This window comes from Pipra filicauda, unplaced genomic scaffold (assembly GCF_003945595.2).
Source record: "Pipra filicauda isolate LSUMZ 115617 unplaced genomic scaffold, ASM394559v2 scaffold444_size547326_pilon, whole genome shotgun sequence".
NCBI lineage: Eukaryota > Metazoa > Chordata > Aves > Passeriformes > Pipridae > Pipra > Pipra filicauda.
The window spans coordinates 286327-312755 of record NW_024104581.1 but is presented as its reverse complement, the minus strand read 5'-3'; positions in this window follow the sequence as shown (position 1 = coordinate 312755).

Here is a 26429-nt window from a genome sequence, read left to right as displayed (position 1 = left end):
AATCAAAGTTAGTCTTAGGAACAAGTAGAAAACAACACCATTCAAATTTTCCATATAGCCAAAATAAAGGCAGTTCAAACTGAGTGAAATATTCCTGGAGATTTTTTAATTTAGGAAAGCAATGAATGTAATGCAATGAATAAATATTTTTCTGACTAATTTTAAGAACAATTGCACAACTATTAAGAAAAATAATACTTCTTCAAGAAGTATTCATGTCAAAGTAAACCAAGTATGTGCAGACACTTCTAGTTTTGTTTTAACTGTTCGTGTTGTAAGCTTACGTAGTATTCAAAATTTCACAGATATATTGAATAAAATTAAGCTTAAGTCAGACCTCTGAGGAACTCAGTTTGAAATACCCCCATTTGACTAGTAGGCTAATGATAACTTCTCTGAGTGCTTCTCTCATTGACTATATACTCACTTTATCTGTTTTGTAGACTGTATTTCTGTAAAGATACATCTAAGATTATATTATGATAAGTAAAGATACAGTACTGCTTGACAATATCAGTCCGCCAAAGAAAATAATTAGTATAAATTAGAGCAATTAGACTAAAAGGTGGCATGCCATATATTATCTGTTCGAAAAACCAAACAACTATTCTTTCTTATGTATTGCAAATTCATCTTGGGTTCTTACTAGAAATCAAACTTTGATTAAAATATTTGTGTTTTATCTTCCCTCCCTCCCTAATTCATGCTTTAGTTTAAACTATCTATACCTCTGAATTTTCCCTCATTCTCTCCTTTTTTACTCAAAGTTAGTTGCTAGTGTAGTGTAAATCATTTTAGCTCTTCACATATATTTATTGAGATATCTCTGGTGATTCTAAGTTGTGTAAATCCTCCTCGATTTTATTTTCTTAACAGCTTGTTAGATTGGGGATAATGAATAAATGGAAACTATTTGGAAAGAGTTAACATGTCTTCTCCTTCCTCAATTGTGGTGCAGATTCAGCTGCAACCTGCAAGAGGCCTTCTGTTGACCACTAGCTGTCAAATAATAGCTAAATAACTGTGAAATGTCACAAAGTATCCGACATGACTTAGGGTAGTGTGGTAATACGGATCAACTATTTTTTCAGACAGCTCTCATATAGCAGTACAGTGGCCTTTCACTTCACATATGGTCTCATATTCTTAAAAACGAGCCTGTTTATGTAAGCCTACAGCACTTGAGTCAAGCTATATTGTGATGATATATGAATTTATTAGGCAGCAAACTGAGCATTCACAACAAGCATTGGAAAGTTCACGTGATGCTTGAGAAAGTTATGTATCTCTAGAGTGAAATTACAGTTGTAAAGAACAAATAATAAAAATACTGAATCTATTAGTATATTTCTGAAATACTAGTAGCAATTAAACCTTTTGATTAAGTCATCCACAATCCATGATTTTCCAAAGGGATGTTACTCATACATATTCTTCTCAGGTTAATTGAATTGTGTAAATCTAATATTGCAGTTTTCATGACCAGAAAAATTATTAAACTACAATTTACCATATGATAATTAGGGGGAAAAAAAAGACACAGTAGCAATAAAAATTTCTAACAAATGGAGAATCATTCCAAATTATTCAAATAAATAACATTGACTTAGAGGCCTTATTTTGGTGGCAACAGGATTAATATTAAAATTAGGATGTAAAATAATTCAGTTTTTATTAAATAAACTGAATTTGCTACTCAGAAACAATTTCATTTTAAATATTTTCTGTAGAATAATGTCAAGATATTTTTTGTATCTTGGAAGCATCATCTTGCTAAAACCTAAGTCATTCCCACCAGTCTGTACTAGACTATATTTGATGGTCTTCTATGACACTAAACAAACACTACACTAAAGAATCAGTGAACAGTAGATGTTACTGTAAAAATGACACATCCCTCACAAACCCTATCTTTGGTGAATGTTTTCCATCTCAGTGGGCAGGATACTTTTACTCTTCTGTGACCCTCTTATACATAACAGATTGATGTAGTCTAGAAAAGGGTTCACAGTGACAAAATTAAAGAAGGTACTGTGGATCCAAAATACCTGTCAGCAGTTCCTCTGGTGTATTTCCCTAGGCTGGAGTAAACCCAGACACTTTTTTGAAGTCCCCATCTTGTAGTGGCAGGGTACCTTCAGATTCACCTGATATAGTAGATTAACCGTGATATACTAGAGTAACTACCAAATGACTGTAACAGTGCATAAAGGGAAGCACGTGTGAGAATCTCTGAACAATGAGGACTGAAGAAAAAATTACCTTTCTGCATGGCTAGGGGTTAGGGTTAGGGTTAGGGTAAGGGTTAGGGTTAGGGTTACAGTTAGGGTTAGGGTTAGGGTTAGGGTTAGGGATAGGGATAGGGTAGGGTTAGGGTTTACATTAGGGTTGGGGTTAGGGTTTGGGTTAGAGTTAGGGTTAGGTTTAGTGGCCATTATAGTTAGGGTTAGGGGTCATTAGGGTTAGGGTTAGGATTAGGATTTAGGGTTAGGGTTAGGGTTAAGGTTCAGGTTTAGGGTAAGGGTTTAGGGTTAGGGTTAGGGTTATGGTGCCATTAGAATAGGATTGGGGTTAGGGTTAGGGGTTAGGGTTAGGGTTAGGATTAGGATTTAGGGTTAGGTTTAGGGTTAGGATTTAGGGTTAGTGTGAGGGTAAGGGTTAGGGTGCCATTAGGTTTAGGGTTAGGGGTTAGGGTTAGAATTAGGCTTAGGGTTTAGGGTTGGGGTTAGCGTTTAGGGTTAGAATTTAGGGTTAGGGTTAGGGTTAGGTTTAGGGTTAGGGTTAGGTTTAGGTTTAGGGTTGGGGTTAGGGTTAGGGTTAGGATTAGGGTTAGGTTTAGTTGCCATTAAGTTTAAACCAGATTTAGGGCAATTAGGATTAGGGTTTGGGTTTGTGTTTACGATTTGTGTTGGGTTTAGGGTTTGGTTTAGGGTTTAGGGTTAGGATTAGGGTTAGGGTTGGGGTTTTGGCTAGGATTTAGGTTTAGGTTCAGGATTAGAGTTAGGGTTAGCATTAGGGTCAGGTTGCCATTAGGGTTAGGGTTAGTGTTAGTGTTCGGTTTAGGGTTAGGTTTAGGGTTAGGTTTAGGGTTAGGGTTAGGGTTGGGTTTAGGGTTAGGGTTTAGGTTTAGCGTGAAAGAATGAAGTCTCACAGAGCACCAAACAACTCTGGATATCAATCCCTACATCAGAATAAGTATCTAAGGGACTTGAAGAGAGCCTTCCGGACTACAGAGAGTTTGTCTCTTCCTCCTCCCCTCCTCCATTATACCACTTTTAGTAGAAATTTACTGAGTTCATATGAGTCTCCTTAGTACCTCAGAAGACTTCAGCTACCAGCAATCAATTTTTTAATAGTCTATCTAAATCACTTCAATGTGAGAGCGTCTATGTTGCAACAAATTTGGACTGAACTGTTTTCATAATGTAGTTTTATATATTTGCATAATATTGGAAATTCCATCTAAAGGAATTTTGTCATAAATATAGGGAAACCTATATTGTATGTTACCTTAATGCAACAGTATTTCTATCAAGCAATGAGAATAAATGTTCAAACAACTACCTTCAAAATTTTACCCTTCATATAGAGGATACAAGAGCAAAGCAATGTCAGTTCATAATATAAAAAATGTTTCATCATTTAAATTTTAGCTTCACTTGATAGATTATTCTTTGTAACAATAATTCTCTTTGATGTACTTAGCTAAACTTTGTCTCAAACTACATTGAATTTGAAAGAAGTATCCAAGTAAAGAAGTAGCCATAAGAGGAGGCAGTGCTCAAGAATAGATTACAGTCAAGGTCTAGGGCTTGGGAGATGGTGTAATATTTAATTGGATTGTTTCTTGATAGCAAAGGTAACATGAGAGTCTGCGATCACACACTGGAGCGTGACATGCAATTGGATTCACTGTAATATCCTTCCATTCCTGTATATCACAATTCCTACTTTAATCAGTCCACAACTTACTACATAAGTGTATATTTTAAAATAGCTGCCTGTTCAATGAAATAGGGATTTGGGCTTAAGTGTTTTCTGTTTGGATTCTTTTTTTCTGTTTTGTTTTTAAACCAGGTTATAGAGTTTTCAATAGTGCGTGAGCTACCTAAGGGCTATGCTGCTATCAGTATTAGTGTGTTCTGCCAGTATAGAGTACAGCACAGGCTGACATGCCTTGCTACAACTTGCTTTTTGTGTACACACACACACACACATACACACAGAGATACAAGTTACCACTTTATAACTCCCAGTCAAACATCGAAATTCTACCAGAGACCTCTAACAACCTTCTCTTTGCAACCTTGCACTGCCATCCTGTCAAGTAAGAAAAGCAACCTTTCGTCTTGCATGCAGCAAGCTCCAACAGAAACTCTGTGACATCCAGAACAAGTGGTGGATCAGTCTAACTGAAAAAACTCAATTATTCGCAGATATGGGTGATCACAGAGGATTCTATGAGGCCCTGAAAACAGCATACCAAGTCCAAAGTCCTCTACTCAGTGCTGACGGTCAAACGCTTCTGACAGATAAAACCTCCATTCTGAATCGATGGTCTGAACATTTTCAGACTCTTTTGAGTACCAACCGTGTAGTCCAAGACTCAGCCATTCAGTCCATCACACAACAACCGGTGAAGTATGAATTGGATACTGCCCACACTTTAGGAGAAATCCTCAAGGCCATACAGCAGGTGAAAATCGGCAAGGCAGCTGGGGTTGATGGAATTCCACCTGAAGTCTGGAAACATGGGGGCCTTGCACTCCATGCTAAATTTCACGAGTTTATGGTGCGCTGTTGGAAACTAGGCGAACTGCCATCAGACTTTCGAGATGCAGTCATCATCACCTTGTATAAGAAGAAAGGAATTAAATCAGACTGTTCAAATTACCATGGTATTACTCTGCTCTCCATTCCTGGCAAAATCCTGGCAAGAATACTCTTGAACAGACTAATACCCACTATAGCAGAAGGAATTCTACCTGAAGGTCAGTGTGGTTTCAGAGCCAACAGGAGTACCACAGGTGTTTGTTCTCAGACAACTGCAAGAGAAGTGTAGGGAACAGAACAAAGATCTCTATGTAACGTTTGTTGACCTCACTAAGGCTTTTGATACTGTGAGCAGGAAAGGCCTATGGCAGATTTTGGAATGCATAGGTTGTCCCCCTAAGTTCCTTAAAATGATCATCTCACTCCATGAGGCTCAGCACAGCCAAGGCATATAGTGCTTTTGGAAAACTCCATAAAAGAGTTTGGAGAAATAAACACTTGAAGAAAAGTACAAAGATCAGTGTTTACAGAGTCATTGTGCTGTCTACTCTCTTTTATGGATCTTAATCATGGGTCATCTACTGCCACCACCTGCGTCTCCTAGAACGCTTCCATCAATGCTGTCTCCACACAATCCTAAGCATCCACTGCTCAGATTATGTGACCAATACATCTGTTCTAGAACGAGCAGCAATCACAAGTATTGAGGCCATGTTGCTGAGAACACAGCTGCGCTGGGCAGGGCACGTCTCCAGGATGAAGGACCACCGCCTCCCTAAGATTTTGCTTTATGGTGAACTTGCCACCTTCTGCAGCAAGAGAGGAGCCCCAAAGAGAAGATACAAGGACTCCCTGAAACAACATCTCAGCCTTGGCCATATTGATCAACTTAACTGGTCTACTCTGGCCTCCATTCGGGAGGTCTGGAGACACACTATGTGTAACGCTGCTGATGCTTTTGAGAAAGCACGCAGGATCACCCTTGAGGAGAAAAGACAAAGCAGAAAGAATCGTGTCTTGCAGAATTTACCACCTAAGGAGTCTTTCTGCTGTGCCTTTTGCAACTGGACGTGTCTATCTCGTATTGGCCTTTTTAGCCACCAGTGTGCTTGTAACAAATGTGGGTAGTGCCCTTCCCTAGCCATGATGATGACTAGAGACCTCTAACAACCTTCTCTTTAGCAACCACTCTGAAGACATAAATAGAAAAGTAGTATATTTACCTGGATTAGTACCAGGAATACTAGTACAAGGGTTTGCAAATGCTGAGTGAGGAGCCAACAAGGCTCTCCTGAACCTCAGGTTGGCACCATGGTAGACATCTTTTTGAGGATCTTCTGATGCTGCAGCCACAACGTCTACAGTGGGTCTTGAACAACAGCTTCTGATTTCACTTCCTTCATAAGAAACACTTTTTCTTTTTCATTTTTTTTTTTAGAGGCTGAATAACTCTGAAAAACTAAAAAATACATGATAAGTAGATAGATGAAGTAATCACTCCAAAATTGTACTGTTGATCGGAACCAACTCATTGGTAGACATAGCCCTCATGATGGCCATCAGCTCCCTTAGAGAGAAGATAAGCGAAGCCACTGATCAACCACATAGTCCTGTCTGACCTGATGTTCACCTGACTCCTCAATCTAGATTACAGATCAGCAGTAATCCTATAATCACAAGGGACAGTAGAAAATTGGTGTTTAGAAAGAAAAGGACCTTTCTTACCTTGCTTTTCTTATTTTTAGAAAGGCATGTTTTTGACCTCTTAGTATTGTAGAGAAATACTTCAAAATAGAACATGCACATATAAATCAGTCTCTATAAATAAACATAAACCCATAAATAAACAGGTTCCAATCTTCAAATTTTCTCATTTTCAACTGTGTCTTGGCTCAGTTAGCAGTATTAAATATAACAACACATCCACACAGGCTCATGTAAAGTGTCGACCTTACAATAGATTCCTTTCATCTTCTTCCTCAGCTTTCCCAGTCCCACCTAATAGTCTGTGCCCACAGGTCCTCAGCATACCTCCAGCTCCTCATGGTCTTAGAGGTGAGCTGGTGCCTGGTCATTTTGGAGACTTTTTGGTTAAAAATTTACTAAAAATTTACTAACAATTTCTCACTCTCTCACTGCAAAGTAGTCCATTCATCTTTCTATATGTAAGCAGCAGTAACTATTACAGCCTTCTTGCAGTAAAACTAGAACCCAAACCAAAGAAACCCATAGATATGTCAGAAGAAAAACATCTGTTTTGCTTCTCATTTATTTTAAGATTTATTTGTTTGTTTGTTGAATGAAAAATACAGCTACATCACTTTTTAAATCAAAATAGATCATATTGCTTCCACATGTATTTTGGCAGGTAATAAAAGATAATTACTTTCCAAGGAAAGACAAAACTGTATTAGACTGACAAGCCTTACTGCCTCCTGATGCAAATTTCTCAGAGTTCAAAAAAAGAAGAAGGTTTTTGGCCAATCTACAAGTTTCAGCATTTTGCAAAGAAACTTGCTTCAAGTTGCAACGACAAAGTGACCAACCACTGTCTCAAAACATCTGTAACAAAACTGCATATTCACGCATTCATGCATATGCAAACAGTATTTTCAAGACAAGAGCATATGAATGCTTCAAAGTTATTTGTTATTTAAAGTCAATAAACTGTGTTTGCAGGGCTGGATCCACTGATAATAGGAGTTCGCAATTATAGCGACTGTTGCACTTGCCATACTTACTGCATTTTGGTTCACATTTCAGAGAAGTCTCACACTGCATGGACTGATTTTTATTTATTTCTTTTTTTAATGAAATCAAATCAGAAGAGTCACTGCAGAAATGGACCTGCTTCAGTTACCACCTTCAGTTTATTGGGCTATGATAGAGCTAGTTTGAGGTAAAACTCTAGCAGTGCATGTGGTCTGACCATCACACATTAGATGTTTTACTCTGCAGATATGCTTCAACTGGACATCACTCCTTACTAATGTAAACATAGCCAGCGAGTACAGAGGAAAACAAAAGAATGAATAGATATGAGGTCCAGTAACTCTTACAGTATTCTGGTTCACAAATATATTATTTTGAAAGTTTATTTCTGTTGAATTGTCTTCTAAGGAGAAGATGTAGAAGAATTGGTAACTGCAGTCCATCTTTATTTTCCAAAGACAATAAATTCTTCATTTTCAGCTAAGCCTAAAAGCATTTCACAGTAGTGAGTCAAAAGTAATGCCTTACAAAAAGCCATTCCTTACACTAATGGAGAAATAAGGGGGTCTGTGCACTCTCTAATAAATTCAGCACTGCTATAATTAAATAAAAATTTAGTAGTCAAAGTATGAAGTGGCCATCCAAAGACTTTTTATTATTTATTTATTTATTTCAAGCAGAAACACTCTTTCAGTTAAGATATCATGTCTATCTCCACATTCTCCTCAGCTTTTCCTTGAAAGTGAAAGTCTGACCAGACAGCATGCCATTTGTTGAAAATTTTAGGTAGTCTAAATGTTTTGATAGTTCACTGTATTATCTCTTGATAATATTCTTTCTATATGATCTGGTTTTTGAATTTTTTTTTAAATACTAGCAACATTTTAAAGCACAGAAACCGATGGTTCTACTATTTATGTGTCATCTCTTGTGAGGATCAAACTGAAAGAGAGTAGTTACGATTAGATATTAGGAAGAATCTCTTTGTTATGAGGGTGGTGGTGCACTGGAACAGGTTGCCAAGAGAAGTTGTGATGCCCCATCCTGGAAGTATTTAAAGCCAGGCTAGATGGAGCTCTGAGCAACCTCCCACAGCAGGGAATTTGGAACTAGATCATCTTTAAGGTCTCTTCCATCCCAAACCATTCTCTGTGTCTATGAGACAATGATGCGTAGCACTTTTTTAAGGCCAAATAATATTTATACAAGTCTGCTGGCACCTATGTACTAGCTGGTTAATTCTTCCTACAACTGAGCAAATGTACATAAAGTAGTGACACCTCTTCTTCCTTTCCCTTCTGACTAGAACAGCCTGAAGTGCTGAGGCCTGAACAACAGACCTTGAGCCAGAGTATACCTCTAGATGAACCTGCCAACCTAATGTTATATTTAGCCATTTAACTGCTTATTAGCCAAAATTCTATATAATCCTTATTAAAATATGTCAGACTACACTTGTGTAAACTGGTGATGTATCTTTCTTAATAACTATAGACACTCTTTGTAGTAAAGATTAGGTGCATTGCTAAATTTATCCTTTTATAATTTTTTGCTTCATTTGTTATTCTTTGATGATTTGCACTATAGTAAATTTATACACTTATTCTTTAAAGTTGGTGACGTGTTTCTTGTGCTGATCCTCAACTCCTGGCAAAACCCAGCCTGCTTAGAGTAAAAGCCACAAAAATAACAATTGTTTTCTTTGTCTATAAAGAACAAATATCCCTTTGAAAAGTGGCTAAAGGGAAGAAATATAACTTTAGACTGTCTATCATCTCCTGAAACATGTATTCAGCAATTCCCTGTCCTTCTATGGCAACATTTCTCAAATGTTTTCCTGAATGCCCTTAGCAATAAGAGTTTCAATTAGTCTGCTTTCTAACAGGCAGCTTCTCTGAAAATCCCACTTTGGCATACAACTAAATTCCTTAGCATTCCTTGGAAACATCTAATAATCAGCATTATTTGTTAACAGGACAAGATATATTGTGAGAATAAAAAATGGTTTCCTCCTGCTGGCATGAGAAGGAGGGTATGAGAAAGAAAGGGGCAGAATTAATTCTTTTAACTTCATGAACATGATAATGGACTAGTTTCAAAGGATGGGAATAGATACCTTTCCAAACTTGATGTGTATCTCAACTAGTAATTACTTACACTATCTACCATATTCAACAATCTCATTTGTAAAGTTAACCTTCATTTACTCACTGGAGAACTGCATAGTGGTAGATTTTTAGCATATATGTCTTTGGTACAGACAAGGTTTAGAAGGTCTCCATCTGCTTTCTTCTATTCAACCAATAGAAGGAAGAGGAAAACAACGATATTGCAATGTTAAGAGATTAAAAACTACTCTTAATTATTTATGTTATTTTTTCTAGCCATCAGCTAAAATTTTATTTGCCAGTCTCTTCCTGAGGGATCATGCCACTGCCTTTTCCTCTTGAAGTTTTTGGGATTTTTTTGACTTTTACCTTTGGCTTATCTAAAGATGGACTGAAGTAAATCAACATTTGGGATATGCTTAAGAAGTACACATCTCTCTTCTCTTTCACACACTAGTCTCTACATTAGATTTTATTCCTTGAAACTGTGCCTTTACAGTATTAGTAGTAGTACTACTACTACTAAAATTATTTCTCTGTGTTGGAGAAACACCAAGATTTTTATATTTTCTAAGGCCATGCAGTATAAAAAAATCTGAACATTAAAAAAAATATTGAAACAGGAAATACCATATGGCGTGAAATGGTTGTCAAGTTCTCTTTTAGTTACTGTACTCAAAGTGAAAACTTAGCCTTTTATTGAGTGACACAGAGTAGTGCTTTCCTCATCTGTGAATTCCTTTCAGGCCAATAACAAGGCAGAGTGCTGAAATGCAGATAATTCAACTTCTCCTCTTCTCTGGAAATGTTCTGCTCCATATTCACTCCAGTCATTAACTCCAACAGCACATCTTTCTGGTTTGCTCAGATGTCGGTGTGGTTGCATGACCAAGAGTCCGTGCATATCCACCCACCTCGGGCCGATTGATGCTCTCCCTTCTTACGCACTAGGTGACATGAGTTACACTGAGCATATGATGCATCAAATACTAACAATCCCATTATCCCTATTAAAACAAAATCATTCATTTCCACATCCCACCTGTAGCTATTTGCAACATTATTGTACTCTTCTTTTAGAATGAAAAAAAACCAACAAAACAAAACAAAAAATCCCAACACAATTTTTTAAGCAGCTTCCATGCAAAATATAATTTTATTCCTGCTTGCTGTTATTGACTGTTACATCAGACATAGCCATCTCTCTATCTGCTGCACATTTTATTGCTATTAAAATCTATAAGAAAGTCATTCATTGCCACTAAGGTCCTTACCTATTTTGTTATCTCTCATCTTTTCCTGTTGAAATATGAAGATACTCCTCCCCACAAATAGGTAGGTGTAATAGTGAGAGTTCGGAAGGATGCCAAGATTGAAACCAAAACACCGTTGAAAGCTCAAAAAACTCCCAATATTTATTACCAAGAAGTGGCCAAGTAAACAGGAATCTGAGAGACAGAGAAAAATGAGGGAGTACAGTACCCTACTCACTCAGGTGTCACTTACGAGGTTATCTTACCAACTCCAAATGCCAAAAATCCTCTGTAGCAGCTGCGTTCTTGGAGGGTCAGTAGACTCACACATAGCGGGCGTCCCCACAGAAGGTAACATGGTCCTTTGTGTGAAGCGAGAGCCCCCAGAATGAGCTATCTGCTTTTTATTCAATTAATTGGTGACATCTACCTGGGCAGGTGTAGTCAGCACCACCCAGTTAGAGGCCTTCGGTCCCTCCCCCCGTTATGCAAGTGGCATCTCTTCTGCGCACGCGTGGGTATGTTGGAATTCCCCTCGCACTTGTGCACTGTACCACAGTGTTTTTTTCTAAATGAGTCTGGGGGCTTACTTCATCATCCTTCTCTTCACTTTCCACTTCAAACGCCCTTGGAAGGTGGTCTACCAATAATAAGACACCAATTAATTGTAGTTTGTACCAAACTCTTCCTTCAAGGATGAAGTTCCTGTTTATCAGTTCTTGTTTTCTCATAACTTGGCAGGAAAAAGATGAGCTCTCACAGGTGGCTGGGCCAAAGACAAACCAAAAGTATCAACATCTAATTAGGCCCTGATACAGTAGGCTACAATTTGCTGTCAGGAAATAAATACTCTTTACATGGCACAGTATTTGTCTTATGTGAAACGTGAGTAAAACACTTATTGCAAGAGTTCAACATGATGCAACAGGTTTACTAAATAGTATGTCTGAAAAATGCAGTGTTCAGACCTCTCGATGAAGCTTTGACTTTCTTTCTGATATAACAAGATATATTCCAACCCCAATATAGAACGATTGTGGAAATAAGTAGCTTTAAGAAAAGAAGAAAATGCAGTAGTGTATGCACCTGAAAGGGATAGGGGATGCGTGATTATTTTTAGACTTTTTCCAGCAAAATTTTGGTCAACTCATTTTAGCTGAACATGTTTTTCAACCCTTAGATAAAAGATGAGTGCAATATATGACTTAATCAGAAAGTGGGTAGTGGGATTTTCAGTGGATATTAACTCAATAAAAGCACATACCACCAGGTTCATCCCAGATTAAAAAAAAAACAACCGAAAAGGAACGTTTGCAACTGTAATCAAGAATTGTTTTCATGACACCTACTTCACTATCTACACCCTATATTCAAATCTCAGTAATCACAATTCTAATGTTTGTGAACTCTCCAACTTTATCTTCTTAAGGATACTAAAACCTGGTTGCATTTTTAAAAGACCCTATGGCACTGTTGAACCATCTCATTTTGCCGTTATCCCTCAGTGTTCTGGAAAAATCATTTCCATTTAATAGACATTGAACAGCTTAACTTTATTTGATAACTCATTAAGTTATTGCAACTCCACACTCTCATTTTTCTAAAACTAAACTCCTGCAAAATTTTTTATAAAGGTCTTCATCTGTCCCCAATTTAGATGCATGTAAAAGATATTGCATATTTTTGTGCCACTGTCCTAGTTAGGACAGCTGAGACCAGTTCATCACTGGATGGGTGTAACCCAAAACTGTGTATTCTATAGCCTTCCATGCCATTTCCCAGAAACTGTTGTCAATGAACCATTTACACTATCTGCAGATAGAGCCTGACTCCTCAGGTTATAAACTAGGTGTTAAGAGGCCTGTGAGATAGGAGTTGCTCTTGTTCTCACACCCATTAAGGAACCAGCCCCCCGCCCTGAGAGAGGTACTGAGCATTCCTGCCTGAACTGGAAGATATATAATCTTGGAGTCTTGGGACCTTTTTAACCACTCGTGGGATTCAGAGGAAGACTGCAGACCACCACTCCCAACCAGACTGCAGACCACAGCTCTCAACCAGACTGCAATCACCACTCTTGACCAGACTGCAACAGCACTCTCACCAACAGGTTTTCCCTTCTCCTTTTCCTTTGGACTCAGGGGGCCCAAAGAACACCACTCTGTTCATGCCCCAGGGTGCTGGGTTATACATTTGGGTTTGGTGGGTTAAAACCAATTGTTTGTCTGCATAATCATACTTATTGTATTATTTTATTAAATTGTTATTCTGACTTATAATCTCTCCTTTGAGTTGAGTTCATTTCCCCTGCTGGTTTACCTTTAAACCAGCACAGCCACCTAATTTCCAAAAAACCCATTTTTCAAACATCTTAACAGATGCCTGTCTTTTCCCTCTAATTATATTCCTTAGCATCAGCAGCAAAGCTGTTTCTCTTTTTACACTTAGGAAAGTAAATAACTGTAGACTCTTAAGATGTTGCTGTTTGGTGAAAAGATAAATGCTGACATATTAATGGAAATTACTGCAGATGTTTTTATCTGTGCTTCAAATGGGTTACTGTTAATGACAGCAAAATAAAATGTTCACTTGACCAAAGCAAAGAACATGTACATAGCTTTTTTTTTTTGCACAGTGATCAGGTTGCTAGCCTGAAAGAGAAGAAATTGAGGTTTCAGAGCTGGTTCCAGAAACCACAGTGTGAAGTAAAATGGCATTGAGATGGAGAGTATCAAAGTGCCTTAGTCATCCTCAGTATTCAGCAGTCTGAAAGTTCTCAGAAGAGTGATCAGCTACTGCAATCTTTAAAGCAACAAAATTATGCAGACTTCTGATCATTCCATTATTGTGAAAATGGACATTTCATTGTATTTTGAGACTGCTGAACCTCGGACTCTATAAGCAATCTCTGCTTTTAGTATGGGACAAGTGAGAAGAAATATCACATCTGAAGAGCTAAAATACATTTTAAGTCTCTCACATCTCTCATCTTTCTACCCAGAGCAATAGTCCAATGTAGTACTAACTTTACCTTTGACATGCTGATTCTTTCACCATCTTTCCTGTAAAAACTATCATTCATTTTCTCCAAAACTCACCAGCATCCCGGTCTTATATTCTCTTGGCCCTTTATTTTTAGAATCGGGCTTGGTGAGACCAAAGGTCCACCTAACTCTCATGGTATTGTAACATGACACAAACGGTTGACAAAGGACAGGTAATATTTCAGGAAATAATATACAACACCTGCCACTAAATTCAATCCAGTCTCTGGGTACTTTTTATGTTATAGTATCATAGAATACACTGAGTTGGAAGAGATCCATCAGGATCATCAAGACCAACTCCGGGCCTTGCAAATGACACCCCAAGAATCACACCATGTGCCTGAGAGCATTGTCCAAATGCTTCTTGAACTCAGACAGGCTTGGTGCTGTGACCACTGCCCTGGGGAGCCAGTACTCAACCAGATCCCTGGGTGAAAAACCTTTTCCCGATATCTAACCTAAACCTCCCCTGACTCAGCTTCATGACGAACTCTATCACTGGTCACAACAGAGAAGAAATCAGTGCCTGCCCCTCTTCTTTTCCTCACAAGGAAGTTGTAGACTGCAGTGAGATCTCCCCTCTGTCTCCTCCAGCATGGACAGCAAAAATGGCCTTGGATGCTCCTCATACAGCTTCCCCTCTAGACCCTTCACCCTCCTTGTGGTCTTCCTCTGGATGCTATCTAATAGCTTAATGTCTTTTTTATATGGTGGTGACCAAAACTGTACACAATATTCAAGGTGAGGTTGCCTCAGTGCAGAGGAGAGTGGGACAATCTCTTTCCTTGACCAGCTGGCGATGTTTTGCCTGATGCCCTCCAGGACATGGTTGACCCTCCTGGCTGCCAGGGCACTGCTGACTTATATTCAACTCGCCATCGAACAGGACTCCCAGGTCCCTTTCCATGGTGCTGCTCTCCAGCCTCTCATTCCCCAGTCTATACATACGGCTGGGATTACTCCATCCCAGATGCAGAATCAAGCACTTGTCTTTGTTAAACTTCATACAGTTGGTGACTGTCCATCTCTCTAACTTGTCGAGGTCTCTCCACAGGGTCTCTCTGCCTTTGAGGGAGTTTGACAGCTCCTCCCAGTTTCGTGTTGTTGGCAAACTTACTTAGTATTCCTGAGTTCTGCATCCAGGTTGTTAATGAAGTGAACAGGGCCTAATACAGAGCCCTGTGGAACCCTACTAGTGACAGGTCGCCAGTCTGATGTCACCCCATTCACTATTAGTCTCCATGGTTGACCCATGAGCCAATTGCTCACATGATGTGTTTATCCAGCTGTGTGTTGGATCTAGAAGGATACTGTGAGGACAGTGTCAAAGGCTTTGCTGAAGTGGAAAAAGATTACGTCAACTGTCTAGGTCAACTAGGTGGGTTACCTTGTCATAGAAGGAAATCAAGTTTGATAAGCAGGACTTTCCCCTCATGAAGCCGTGCTTGATGTGATCAAGGACTATGTCGTCCTCCAGCTATCTTTCAATACTTTCCAGAATAATCTTTGCCATGATTTTAATGGGCACTGAAGTGAGATTGACAAGACTGCAGTTTCTAGGGTCCTCCTTCTTGCTATTCTTGAAAATCAGGACAATGTTATTAACGCATTAAGGGAAATCAGGCTGCTTCTAATACTTTCAAGGCATCATGGAGATGCTGAACATGACAACTTCTGATATTTTTTGGGGAATTCATGCATACCCATGCTATTCTGCTCCTTCTCCCCTAATAAATGGGGCACAAGGGCTGCCAGCTAAGGGACTTAATGTAACTGCATCTTCTTTTGTGTCTGCTTCATTACTCTCCTTTTCTGAACATATGGTTTCTTTCTCCAGGAGACCATGAACAGCATTGAAGATAGCATGTGATGAATGGAATGATAGCAAAAATCTGTGATTATGCTGATCTAACTACTTGGAACTACTCTTTGTTGTCATCATTCATCTTTCTTCCTTTAGAATGTTTTTCTTCTCTGTTTACTAAATGCATCAGTGATCAGGCACAGCAAGTCCAGTATATTTACTCATTAATTTCCATGTTACACTCTACATATTTCAGAAAGGGACAAATCTAGGGACATGTGAAGATTTGTTTAGGTACAACTCCATTCTCTCTATATAACTTTTTTTCTACACTCAGTTTTATTTTGAATAGTGAAGACAGTGAAGAGCAAATTCAGCACAGACTTGGACCCTCTTACAAGTCTCTACTCAACTTTTTTGTGGATAGGAAGGGTTCATTATCTAAACTGAGTAGGAAGACTCCTATAGGCTCCTTGTTGCTTAGCAATATCGTAGGTTAAGACCTCATTTTTCACATGTACAGGATATTCCTTTAATGGAGTTTGTTCTCCGAAATAAACTTCAGTTATACTCTTAGCATCAGATTAGAGGGGAAAGGCTTCCAGGAAAACATTCTTGTTCAGTTGAAAACATTTTCAAAGTTTGTTTTTGAATACAAGTAGGAAAATACAACTAAATAAGGCCTTAGGAAAGGAAACAAAGTCCAATCATTTTCAGTACTACTGTTGAAAAAAATCCCTTCAAGGCCCACATTAAAATTCTTCTTCAAAACAGTGATTGCAAAGGAATCAGTTCAGAGTAGTCAGAGAGTAGGCCAAGTCTGCAGCTTTTCACCTAACCAATTTAGTATCACTCTGTTCTCTGATGGTTAATTTTCCTGTTGTTTCATCTTCTGGAACAGAATAGCACTTCTGTGTTGTGGTTCGCACAGCAAGTAATATTGCAGGGTTAGAGAGGGGGGATCTGCCAAGAAATATCATGAAGTATCTAATTCGTTTCTAAAAGAACATTGCTAAAATGTTTTTTTAAGGAGAAAGGAAAAAGAAAAAATATCCAGTCAGATTGAACATGTTTGCAAGGAAAAAAAAGTCAAAACAATATTCCAGATGGTCTGCATATATGCTATTTTTTATCTACTACTGCCAAATTATGGATTATGTGAAAAGCAGATTTTGATTGTCATAGGAACATGTCCAGTTCCTAGTTTCTTTTACCAGCTTTCCATTAAATATCAACACAAAATAGGTGATAAAATATGAAATATGTCTAATACCAAATGGTGTGTAGAAATTCTAACACCCAACAAACATCCTGCAACTTAAAAAAAACCAATTATATAGCAGTTAAGTTCTATTTGAAGGACAGAAAGAACAAAAAAAACCCACAGATGATGAAATGACAAGTTTCTCCCTACCATTTTTTTACCCTTGACTCTCCTTATGGCTGCAAAAATATAAGAATGGAAACTGCAAGACCCTTCACTTTAAATGGTTGACACATCTCTTTATTGTGGGGAGTTTTTTCAGCAAGACAGAAGGAGATATTACAGCAAGGGGTATGAGTATGAAGAAAAACAACATAAAAATATCCACTCTTTAATTTAAGAAAAGCAAACCCACTTCAAAGAACATAATTTTTTTTTTTCTGGAAAACGTTGCTTTAGACAAAACAAGCAAAACAAGAACCACAATCTCAAACAAAACAATGATTTTCCAATTGACACTTAATCTGTTGATATTTTTTCAATTTTTAATGGTACTGCATTTATGTGACATTTCTGCAGAGGAAGATTAGGGACTTTAATGATTGGTGTTAGAAGAGAAATAGTCCACATATATGTTTGCATCTCTTCCAAGGCAAATTCCTTCCTCTTATACAATGTATTCTGTCGTGCTGCAAACTGTATTACTCAGTTAAGTAGAATATGACATCTGGTGAAATTTATGGGCATATTGGACCAACTAGATACCTAAAAAAGCACCCTAATAATGCAGTGAAGAGACAGGGACAGACACAGCTATTACAAGTAAAAGAGCAAATATCTGTTGCTCAACTCCTATATTAGAACTACATTAGAAGAAAAACTCTCTTAGCCATTTGTAGAGACGGATTTGAAGAAATGAAGCAAAGCCCCTCATCCTCATCTGAACTTCATATTTAAATATGTTTAGACTATACATCAGGAGACAAAAAATTTTATCTTTTTTTTTCTGCTTAGTATCTGAAGGACAGAGACCAGCAGTGCTCATTCAGTACCCCACAGCTTTATGCTAAACTACACTTACTTGAAACAAGGCAGCTACTCAAAAAGCCAGTGGTAAATTCTCAACTCTATGGACTTAGTAGGGAGATGCTTTCATTTACAGTTTTCAACTTCTCTTAGTGAAAAGAGTATTAAATAAATATAAGAAGGGAATCAGTGGCCAAATGTGCTGAATTGTATATTTGCCATAGCTAAATGTACTAAATGTTTGATGAAGGATATAAATAATTAGTAACATACACATACATTTAAAAAGTTTCTTCTGCTCAGCCATGAATATATCTGACATCTGACTTTGTCATAGCCCAATGGGCTCTCTTTGCTATTTCTCTTCCTTGGAACTTTACATGGCTAACCAGGGGGCCACATTCTTTTCCTGTGCCTGCCAAAGAAGCACTGACGCATCATTCATTGTATGCAGTTTAATTCCATCAACTATAGCAGGGAGCTATTGATGTTCATTAACTGCTCACTGTGACTTGTATGTAGTGGAACACAACATAATCCATTCATTCATATCTCTATTAATGTCATTCTTGCATAGGTATAACATCATACGCTTATTCTCCAAGCCCTCTTCGTTTGCCTGCTCACAATCAGTCTCTAAGTCACTTTTACCCACATCAGGCCTGAACTGAGAAAATATAAAGAAATTGTTTTGATTATAAACAAAATACATATATACGTATGTAAACAGATAGTTACAAAATTGATATTGCAAAACTCATTGCCACATGGCCTGCAGATATCATGGCCAAAAGCATATTTTAAGAACTCAAATAAAAGAGACATGTAGACATGAAAATATTAAAGGTACACTTTAGCACAACTGCACGTACTAAAAATAGGGAATCTACTGTGTATTTAGTCTAGCAATCTTCATGTTCATAGTTCAAAGACTAACTAACTGTATAAACATCTTTGAACATCTTAAAGACTCTAAGAAAGGTGCATATTTATCATCATTTACTAATTTACTTACCATAAGTTACTATCACTTTGATCTGGCAATTATATTTTTAAAGACAAAAAGGAGCCTCTTTGAATAATCTGTTTTGGTTTGTTTTATTTTGCTTTGAGTTTAGCTATTTCAGAAATTGCACTTGAAAAAAAATTTAAGTGTTCTAATAAACATAGGCTTAAGAAAAGGACCCCCAAACAATCTCTGAGCAATAAAACTAACTCAAAGTTCTCAAAATAAAAAAAAAATAAAAAAAAAAATAAAAAAAAAAAGAAAGAAGAAATGCCACTTTTCTTCTTTCTTTTCAAGTGAAATGACAGAGTCAGGATATACTCTGACTAAAAGATGGATAAGGAAATGATATGCAAAGGAGATAGATTGTTATCAAGAATGCTTTATTTATCCCATTTATTTTCCTTGCCTACAGCTGAAGTAGATTGCTGTATGTCAGTTAGACTTCTCTAACGGAATCCTTGAAGTTCTATAAACAGCAGGAGAGGTTTTATGTACAAGGAAAAAGTTTAATACCTCCCCACCTCCTCATCCTGAATGCAAAATATTTTTTATGTCTATAGAGACCATTATTAGAGAGATCTCAGTGAAGTATGAAGCTATAGCAATGAAATTTGACAAAAGCCACAGACTTTGTTGGTCGGAGTTACTTTTTATGGATTTCTAACCACAGAAAATGATTGGAGATATTGTTCATTCTATCAGGTGACAAAAGTGAAATGAATGAAATATGACTAGTTCTATTACTGCTCTTGCATTTAGGAAAAAAATATAAGCCCATTCATTTCTTTTTCTACCTGGGCTCAAACAAAAAGCCAATCATGAAGGTTACAGAACAACAGAGAATACAATCACTGTATGAAACAAGATACTAAACCTCAAAAATTTTAGGAAAGATTAGAATTCCTCAGAAGATTTTTACCTCAATATGCAGATCTAAAAATCATAGCTCAAGACTGGATCATTTTATAACTTTAAATCATGAGAGAATGAAAAAAAAATTCAAAACAAAAATGCATGATGGAAGTGAACAGATGGATGAAACATCCTTCCAGAGAGATTTGAAAGAACAGTCTAAATAAAGAAACAGTCAATGCAAACCTTTGGATGTACCATGCCATCAGTTCCTTTACAAAAGAAGATAATGGAGACTAATACCAAAATATTTTACTTCTTTAGTAAAGAAATAATTTTTTAATGTGCAAAAGAGCAATAATAAGCTGTGCTAAAATAGCAATTCCATAAAGACTGTTAAGATGCAAGGTGTGAGGAATGGGTGTGGGGAAGAGCACTAGTGATCCATTCTGATTTTAATAAAGTACCTAATTTCATGAACATCAGGTTGGCGTCATTGTCTCATGAACAGACTCAGTGCATTGAAAAGGTCGTGGAGTTGGCTCATGCCTTAGGGAAGTAATTTCACATCTGAAGGATGTTTGTGAAGATCAGAGGCAAATACATGACAAAATATGTCTATTTCTAGTCAGCCAGTACATATTGTAATAAGCAGCAAAATTTCACATGAAGACTGCTGAGCAGGAAAAACATTGGGAAAAAGCAAAGAAGGGCACATGCAAATATGGATAAGTGTCCAACTACCAAACTTCTAGCTTTCATCACTTTCTCATAGCACAGTGTTCCCAAAGTATTTCTTTCTCCCCAACTCAAGAAGTGCCTAAGTTATCACAAAACCCCCACAATAACAGGGACAATTTTAAAATATAGGCACTAGCGTCTGTGATTTTTCTCTGTCATCTGGAAGATATTTTCCTTATTCAGTTTAATCCGTCCCACCCTTGGTCCATGACAAGTGGCCTGGGACCAACTTGAAGCAAATCCTTAGCCAGTATTAGCACAAAACGGTGTAATATCACCTTATTTACACCAGAACATCCACTCCGAGGCCTGAACATCCACACAGTGCAAACCATACTCTAATCTTAGCAATATCATACATATTTCTTGGCTTCCAGAAATGCCAAATGGTAACACATCACAAAGATCCTGAAGAGTACATCCCCTTCAGTAACATAAAAAATTAGAAATGAGGCAATGAGAAACTTTAGAGGTCTTGATATTAATTCAAACAAGGTGTCAGTATCTTTAGCATTCATAGAATGCTTTCTTGAAAACTTCTGAGAAATAAGTTAGTGAAAGGGAGTAAAATAATTTTTCTATTTCCTCTTTCTCTGTAAAGTATGCTTTAAAATCCAGAAAAGTCGTAAGATAAACTTGAATAAATTTCAGATTACAAACAGCTACTACAGGAAAACAAACTCCTCACTCCACTAACCAGTGTCTTCATGTGTCTGTTTTTAATTCTCTCTCATGTTTTCTGAAGTTTTTGAAGATAAAGAGAAACCCACTAATGCACAAATACGTCCATCTATCAAGTATGCCACACACATTAAAGAAAGGTATTTGGTCTGTATGTGGCACAAAATTTTTCCCCAGCTTTGCAGATGGTTTTGTTCTCTGCTGACAACATTTTAGCAGCAGTGGTCTGACACATTCCATCCATTTGACTTCTGTGAGAGTAATCGCATAAGCACTTTTATCCTATTGTCCTCAGGAGGCAGAAAACCCCCTCAAACTTTCACAAGTTTATCAGGTCTTTTGAGTAACTTCAAGGACTTCTGACCTTATAAGCTTCTTTGGTTTTATGGGAGAAATTCAGGAATCATCTCATCTGAAAAAGTTTCTAAAAACACCTGAAAAATGGGGTGCTAGATGAATCTCAAAGTACTATATTGAAATTTCTTAGATTATCATAGTATATACATTGTAGTTTGAAAATACTATATATTTTATTATATTTTATTGACACCATTATTTTGAAGGATTTCCTCCTAATCCTCTGAAACAGGAACTCCATCCTTTTTCAGGACAATGCCTTTGAAACACAAGGAAGTTACACTTTTCCCTGTAATTAGCATTCTAATTGCAACATATACATCTTGTCTCCTGATAGCATCAGATGATCTCAAAGAGGAAAAATGGATGCATACTGGAAAAAATTAATGTAATTCTCCATCTGAGAATTTTTAAATAGATTGAAATGTATGCTTGAGTAATCACTCGAAGCCACTGGAAAAATACTGAATGTATCTTAAACACAATTTTTTTCAAATAGACTCAAAAGTTAGGCTCCTGATTTCTGCTTGCCTCTTTCCTCATTTGGAACTCAAGACTTGTTTCAGCACTGCATAATGTGAGGAAAGCAAGCAGTAAAGAAACTGTGACAACACTCATGATCACCGTATATAAGAAACCGTGACTCATTGCTGTCTGAAAACAGCTAAATAGGTTTCCCATTTATCTTTCAGGTGTGTTAAAATACCTAGTTCTTGAGAAATGTAAGCCAGTCAGATTGCATAGGGAAATTGTGACCTGAAGCAGTCCTTGTGTTTCAAGGATAAACATTAATATTTTAAGAACAATTTGCCTTTTGTTTAAGATCCTGAATCAACAGAAAATAACAGAAGCAGCAAAACTTACTAAGGCAAATTTCCCCTATGGCTAGTTGTGTCAGTATTTAAGAATACAGTATCTCCCTCAGCTTCACGGATACAGAGAAAAATACTGACTTCAACTTCCACACTGCTCATGCTTTAATCCATGTATTTTGTGTTATTCTTGAAAAAACCTGACATCTGTTTATTTTCTTCTGACATCCATTCCAGGCCTACTCATACCCCAGAACTTTGTAAGGGTAATGCAAACTTGATTTCCTACTAAATTGGTTGCATTGTAAGATATCATTAGTTCACGACCAGGCTCCTTATAGCCTGAAGCTGCATGTCCCAAACTAAGGAACTTTCCCTGTCCATTAGCTTCCCAGATCTGCTCTGTACTGTCTTTATTATCTAATCATAATTTATTAAATTAACTTTTACGAGTACTACATTTTCTATTTCCTACTTCTATGTTCTGATCTCTGTTCACAAACTCTTTTCCTCCCTCTCAAATCAGCGTAACCAGTTCAGGTAAATATTCCCTGAGTGCACACTTCTTCCGTGCTCTTCATTTTACTGATTTCTGAAGTGTCCAAATTAACAACCCATAACAAGGCATTTCTTTTCCACCACTAGCTCAGCAGGAATTTCATGCCTGTTATAAAGATTACTTGCCAAAACAAACAATGCAAATTATTTGCAATACACCTATGTTGTTTGCCTGTAGTGACAGCATAAGTCCTCAGCTTTAAGCAGTTCTGAAGGAGAATGGATGCCAAGCAGATTTTTTGTAAAACGGAATCTAATTTCTTTATTCTGTCTAAGGTTATTTTCACAACTACAGTAACTGGAAATCCCACGGTTTTTAGAGCGACTTCCCTGCCTCCCTCTCCCCACCCAAACATCACAAAAGCCAGGGAAGCGAAACACTGCCCTGATTTTTGGAGTTGTCAGCAGGCTACAGTTGAAAGAGAAATAATCATTGTAAAACTGGTTTGTAAAATAAGCTGTGTTACTTATCATCAACACAACTTCAGAAACTGTCATGTAATAAAATTGCTCTTATGATCAGAAAAGAAATACTGTATGCTGGTTTTTTACATTCCTTACTTCTATTTTCCATCTTCAAATATCATCACATAACCTCTTACCTGTCATTCATTTGCATTTCTGATCCATTTAAACTGTTACTGACTGTATGTTCTTCTGTGTTTCCCTCTCTTTTGTTCTCTCTCCCTTCTTTAGCATAACTTAAGGTAGGTTTCCCTGATCTATGTTAATGTTATGTCAGCTTGAAACCACAGCATAAGGATTAAAGCCAGCTGCAATACTAGTCAGTCACTCCCTTGACCAAAGCCCAAACATCCTACTTCTTGCCTTGCTTTTTCCTCCTTCTGTTTTTTTTCTACCACAGCTATCTTGCTTGGCAGCAGCATTACAAAACTACTGTTTCTCACAGGCCATAAACATACCTCTTTCCAGAAGATAAGTCAATGAAAACAGGGATGAGGGACAGGCTGTATTCTCCTCGTGGCTTAAAATTTAAATGTAATAATCCTAAACTAATTATGAATTGTATATCACAAAACTGATACATAATTGACAACATTAAGATATTAGAAGAAAGTATTATTTAAGTTTCTCTCAGTATCCTTTTGCTGTTAAAGAAGGGTTGGCACTTGGCCATTTCATGTTACTGCTATGCTGTGTGCACCAGTATGTGCCAGTAAAGCTCTTTACTGTCATACTGTCATTGTATTTGGTGAGTTATCTCAATAGCGGAAAGGACACATTCTTTCTTCCCCTTCATACTTGTCATGCTTATTAAAACACATGACCTGCAACAGAGAAAGTAATTTCAGCTGTTTTTCATTACCATGATTTAAAGCTTTTGTTTCTGCAATGCGCATAGTGAGGAGTTTTTTTATTTTTTTTACTGACAGAAAAGGGTTTATAACCCAAACCCCAACAATTAACAGAGAAAATCAAGACCATTTATCGTATATATCGTATATATTCAGTAGTTCTGCTGACTGATACCTCTGAGATATGTTAGAGGCTCTGCTCTTTTCATTATGTGGAAAATATGGGATTTAATCATACTTTTAAGTGAGATGTGATTATATAACACCAATCTCACACCAGGTACTAAATAGAGAGATTACCTACAAGAAAATTCCAGCTACATTTTTTTTCCAGGTTTAGGGGAAGAAGTGGTCTTGAAAAACACAGCAGAAATTATTTCCTTGAATATTAATGTAAGGGTTTGTGTTGTACCAAGGAATGACAGCAGTTTAAGGAAATACGATGGCAGCAATTTTTAGCTCTCTGAATATTAATAGCCTTATTTTCAAGTCATTGTGACTGTCACGTTATGTAATTGTGGAGGCAGATTCTACCTCCTACATCTAACAGGCATATGCTGTTTACACTGGAAAAGCAAATCCCTGGCATGTGTACTGACAGAGATGGGAATAATATATGTTTAAGCAGGACAGGAAAGAAAAAAGGAAATCAATTTTTTTAGTTGTAGCATTTCAGTATCACAAAATTCTCTGTGAACTTCCCTTTCACTGAAGAACATTCTCAGACCTTTGTATGTGCTCTGGCACACATTTAAATTGCAATTAAGTTAAGCAACAGCATTGAGTTGCCACAGAGAGAGAATAGATGTCACCAGTAGATAGTTTCCTGTTATCCTTTTAATAATAGCACTTGACATCAAATCAGGGTACAGTCACTTTGCTGAGACTGCTCGACAGTGAGCATTCTAGAGCGGCGCCAAAATAATGCTGTAGAAGACAATAAGTCAAATAAAAATATGACACACATTTCACAGGTTATGGTCTCCCATATTTGTGACTTATTAAACCAAGACTACGGGAAAATAGTTGAACACACATAAAACAAAAAAAAAGAAAATGCCATTAATCTTTTTGTTTGGGTTTTTTGTTTGGTTGGTTGACTTGGTTTTTGTTTGGTTGGTTTTTTTGTTATGTTGTTATTTTGTTGTTGTTGGGGGGGTTTTTGTGTTTGCAGATTTTGTTTTAAGATATTTTAAAACGTGTGTTATTCTGAGTTCTTATTCCTGAAATTAGCTGCTGATGTGTGCACTTTTTTCCTACAGATTCAGGATAATTCATTATCCAAGATTTCATAGCCTTTTATTGTCATGCATTTAATGGGGAAAGAAAAGCTTTCAGAGGCCTCAGCACAAATAAAATTTATGAATCATGTGGTCAGAAAATGCTCTTTGTGACTTGAAGTAAAGAATAATCTTCAATATTTTGCAAAAGAGATATCTATGCTGTTCAGAACATCAAATTTATAAACCACTGAGCAGGTTATAATGGGTTGTTTCACACTGGTGGCATTCAATTTCCAAAATTATCTGTTATTGTTCAGGTTAAAATACTACAGAAAGACAACAGTTAGAAAATTAAGATGGGGTATAAATGCCTCAGCTGGCCTGAGATTCCGGCCAAGAAAGGCACACCGACTTTCTTACATTGGTAGAATATCACTCATTTTTACCTCTATATCACTTATGGCTTATACCAAGAATGTGATGTTTTAAGTACACAAGCAAAGGCTGATCCATTAGTAAATGCAGAATCAAAAGAAGCATGAGAAGATATCTACATACTCAAAAACTGGCACAGGGAAACTCCTGGATGGTCTGAATTTCCTAGAGCAAATCTTGACCTGATTCTTACAGATAAAAAGGGATAAGTTCTTGGACAGCTACAAAGATTTACCAATTAGGACCCAGTGTACAACTGGAGACTTCAGTTCACAGCACTGTCTTATGTGCTCACCATGGAAAACCTGAAAACAACTAATCTTAGTCAAACTGAAAAAAAGTTACTTACACAATGACTCATCTTCAAATAAAATAATCAGGTAGCTCTTTTTCTGGAAGGCAGTTCTCTTTCAGTTTCTCCATTTTTCTTATAAAAAAGGAAATATGCTGGAAACTATTTGCAATTATCTTCATGCTGTAGAAAAGTTTCTGAACCAGTAGTTTCAGCATTACTGAAG